Genomic DNA, 5,049 nt, shown 5'->3' with positions numbered 1-5,049 from the left:
AATCTATAGACAAACAATAGGTATTCCGATTGGCTCGGACCCAGCTCCCTATATGGCTAATTTGTTCTAATATCATTTTGCAAGTCAATGGGTGAAAAGCCTCAAGAAAGAAAATTTACAAAAAGCAAGGCGCTTTTCAAACACTTTTCGATTCATCGACGATCTTTTAACCATCAATGATGACAATTTATTTATGGAAAACTATAAAGAAATCTACCCTCCTGAACTTCAGCTCAATCTTGAAAGTTCAGGCGATACTATTACTTTTCTGGATCTCTCATTATCCAATGACAACGGTTACATAGATGCAAAACTCTATGACAAAAGCCCGACAAAAGAGATAACTTTCCTTTTTCGATTGTTCGTCTTTTATTTGCGTCGAGCAATATTCCATCTCGGATGTTTTATAACTGTGTGGGAGCTGAAATTTTGAGGATTGGTAGGGTCTGTTCCAGTGTGAACAATTTCATTAGTGCAAGTATGTCTCTCATTGATAGAGCAAAGAAGCAAGGAGCAAAGATTACACGGTTGGAAAAAGTTTTGAGGAAAATGTATGGTCGCCATCAAGTTTTGAGAACCTTTTTCAGTAATGCGAAAAAATTTTCAGATTCATTACTCCACAACTAAACAACAAAAACATTTTTGGACTTGTCACTGTTTCTTTTACTAATTTACTAATTTTCATTTCTTTTTAATCGATAGAGTCGTTTTATATTTCAATGTGTTGTACCTTTTTCTCTGTCCAGTATATTTGTAGTTTGTGTCTAAGTTTGTTGAGTTTGTCTCATTTCCTAATTCGTTTCCAATGTGTACGGCCACTCGGTTACGGGGTTCCGAACCGGGCTCTCGGTCAACCTTTCAACTTTTTCTCTTTCTTTCTGCTGTACTTCATTGTATGGTCAGAAATTTTAAACTTTTTTGTTTACAATTTGTTTTATTTTAATCCCTCTTCTCTGTTTTTTTTTATGTACGAAATGGTGTCTGATCAACACTATTTCTTCTTTGGTAAAGATGACGGGTGGCTCGCGGACGCCAGAGAGTGCTTACTCTTGGTACCACACCTGACTCTAGGATTTGTCTTCATCTTACCATTTTCTTTTTCTTTGTATAATTGTTTGTTTGAATGTTTTGTTGTTTTGTATCATATTTGTTGGTATTGTCGGTCGAGAAATTGGGATGTTTCAGCTTTTGCTGACATTATGTTGAGGGTAGTGTTTTGATCCATGAGAGATTTTCAAACTTTTCTTAGATTTAATGACTGTTGAGCCCTCCAGGGATAGTCAGGTAACAGAATGTAGCTGAAAACAGTGTTTCTTTGAGCCTTTTTGCCCTTTTCTGGGTTAATTTGCAAATAAAAAACTTTAAACATGATTTTCTCAGCCCTTTTCTGAGTTAATTTGCAAATAAAAAACTTTAAACATGATTTTCTCAAAATATTGTTTCGCACGCTGGCCAAGATAATTCAAAAACCACTTTTTTTAACTTGAAATTTTTAGGGAGCCTTTGTTTTACCAAAGTCTAGGAGATTACCCATTTTCTAAGTGATAGCTCTGTTCGTTATTGAGATATTGGCCTAAAACGAATCTTACTTTAAAACACCTACTTTAAAACACCATAGGTCAAGATCTAGTTATCCTAAAACATTGAAAATGGGTCAACCCCTCCGTCTAACTTTAGTTTACAACAATGCAAAGTTTCAAGACGAGAGCATTTTCCTATTCTTTCTGAATAAAGGCTATATTAATTTTCTTTTTCTGCTGACTCGGCAATTTTTGGATTTTCGACTTTTTTTGGAAATTGTTTTTTTCTCACTTTTTTATGTTAATCTGTCATTTCAAAGTGTTAAAACAATAAAAATCGACTCAGATTAGGCACTTTAGGCCGATTTTCGAACTTTTAACTACCCCTGTCAAAATTGGTTCATTGGAAAGCTCTATCTTTTCTCGTTTCAACGAGGGGTCACTGACCTCTGTAACATTTATAGAAAAAAAGTTATTGGATTTTTTGTGAAGCTAAAGCCTGCTGTCCACTAGTGCTATTTTTAGTTATCGCGAAATGTTATTGCGAAACCTTATCGCATGTCTGAAGTTATTTTTAGATTTTACATGTCCACTATAAAACAGTGTAATAGCGAAATAAAAATTAATTCCTCAAAACTTCAAGATGAGAGAGGAGGAAGAGCTACAGTTGGCGCTTCTTTCTTGCTTGCTTTTAAAACATAGGCAACGGAAATCAGCAAAAGTGAAGAAGAAACGTAAAGTCTGGGTAAAGGAAATCTTTACAATATCGGCATAAAGTAAAATAAATCGTCTGATAAAAACCAGGGAAATCGGTGGATTATATTCTTACCTTCTTCCATTCCAAGATATTTTTCAATTTCACTCCAACATTTCTGCTTCAATGGTTTATTTTTGTGGCCGGGACGCGACTTGTCATAAAAACATTTGTAATTTCTGAAGGCTTCAGATAGTTTTTCATCTTCTTCTAAAGTATTTTTCCCTCTTGGCATGTTGACTCAAAATACAATCACACAAGACCACACACCAAAAGTCAAAAATGCTCTCTTGATATGAAGATGTTCTTATCGCAAAATGAATTTCTCTCATTTTTTCTTCCCTCGCTTGTAATTTGATCTTATGTAAACATTGAAATAAAAGAAATGCAGGTGGTTCTATTGTTAAAAACTATCGCGAAACGTTTGTTTCGCGATTGGATAAAAATCTTGAGTGAAAACTTTTTTACTCCCTATCGCAAAATAAAATAACGCGATACCCAGGTTTATTTCGCGATAGCTAAAAATAGCCTAGTGTCCAAAGCAGGCTTAATTGGAGCAAAAATTAGCGGATTTTTACTGCAAGGAGCCTTCCAAAAAGTGGGCAAAAAACAGGCATTTTTCTAGTTAAAAAAACTTAATTTTGAGCAAGTTTTGGTTTAGGTGAACACTTTTTCGATTTTTTTCTTTCAGGTGATCTTTGATCATCATACTACATATAATATAATTTTGATGAAATTTTACTTTTTCGCAGAATTAATACCACTTTTATACAGGGAGGTAACGTAAAAACGAGAAAATCTGGGGGTAAAAAGTAACTAAAATCGCAAATAAAATTCAGGATTTCGATATTGAATGTCCATTTAAATTCATTTCGGTGCTAAAAATGGTGTTTCGTGATACTGAATCTAAAAATTTACAATTTTTCAAATTTTTGGCCAACTGATGACGTCATAAAATTGTTTTTTGCAATAACTCTTGATATACTTTGATTGCAAAGCTAAAATTTTGCACACTGAAAGGTATTGTGGTAAACTAGAGTTTGAAAAATCTTTTTTTGAAAAAATCGATGACGTCAGCATTTTATTGGAAAAATTCGATTTTTGCTCATTCCTGCTGACGTCAGCAGAAAAAGTGGGAATTTTTGATTTAAAAATTTTATTTACCTGAATATCTTTCAGTGTGCCAAATTTTATTGCCCAAAGTGGTTTCAGTCAACAAATATTGAAGATTTTAGATTCGATGAAGTCATAAATGGAAGATGACGTCATAAATCAAGTTTTTGCAATAACTCTTGGAGTACTTTGATTCCAAAGCTAAAACTTTGCACACTGAAAGGTATTGTGGTAAACAAGAGTTTGAAAAAATATTTCCACATTCCATCTACTATCTAAAAAATCAAATGAAACACAATATTTTACTGAAAATGACACAGTCGATTTTATTCTTGTAATGAATAACAATTTAAAACATATTCACAAATGATATAAGTCTAGTAAAAACTTGCAAAGAATTTGCATGCAAATGATAATCATTTTAACACAAAAATAAATGTATTTAACTAATATTGGTTTTTAGCTTCATATCAAGGTAATAAATCTTAGATTTACAAGTTGATATTATTCTAAGACTCATCTGAGTAATAATAATGTCCCAAAATATCTTGAGACAGTCTAATAAGGGACCAATATGGAGATATGGCAATGAATTTGGGAGATATAGAAATATGCTGTACACCTTAGTTTTATATGAAAAACCAGACATCTTTTTTGTGAAATTTGTGTCTTGATAAACTAAGCTCCGTGACATTTGTATCATTGATCATTAAATCACACCTTGGAACAATAGAGTTCCTTGGTTCAATTGTTGCAAGAATGTTTGTCTTTGTTCGTATCCTCATTATGTGCAACATTATCATTACATCATTGTCAGCAAGTTACATTGCATTGTCAGCTTTAGAGGTCATCAAACTTTGTTGAATTTCGGAATTTGAAATCCTAGCACCTGAATGTGAAAGAAAAGAAAAATTCAATATTTCATACTGTAATTGGAAATAATCTCTTTAAATGAATGAATATCAGATGTGTGGTTATTCCCTGAAATCTCCGGAGAAAAAAAGACTCTGAGGGTGAGAGTCTGCTTGACGGTTAGGGCTATGTTTGCCATGCATATATACTGAGCCATTAAACAAGTTTACAGGAACGTACAAAAAGGACCACAGGGAGCATACAAAAAGGACCATGGGGAGCCTACAAAAGGTACACGGGCTGCATACATAAAGTACATGGGGAACAAACAATACTGTAAGGTACACGGGGAATGTACAATAAGGTACACGGGAACGTGAAATAAGATACATAGGGAACGTACAATAGAGTACACGGGGAACGTACAATAAATAAAGTATATACCCGGGAGCGTACAATAAGGTACACGGGGAACGTGCAATAAGGTACTGAATTGAATATATTTTCGCTGCAACACAGCAGGATAACCCCTTACAAAAAAAAATAGATTTCTCTTATACAATGGGGAACCTAGAAGAAACTGAAAAATTATTACAGAACTAAAGAAAAAATGAATAAACGATTATCATAATATTAATAGTGACAACAAAATAGTGAATATAAGAAATATTTTTACTTTTATTTTATGACAATTTCTTTGAGTAGATTTATCTATAAAGTTCTTCCTGTTACACCACCCACCCCTCCAACCCTGGGATAGCACACTAAGTTCACGCACACACGATACACGCACACACAGACACACACACA

This window comes from Clytia hemisphaerica, unplaced genomic scaffold (assembly GCF_902728285.1).
Source record: "Clytia hemisphaerica strain Z4C2 unplaced genomic scaffold, Clytia hemisphaerica genome assembly, whole genome shotgun sequence".
Taxonomy (NCBI): Eukaryota; Metazoa; Cnidaria; class Hydrozoa; order Leptothecata; family Clytiidae; genus Clytia; species Clytia hemisphaerica.
This window is presented reverse-complemented; position numbering follows the sequence as displayed.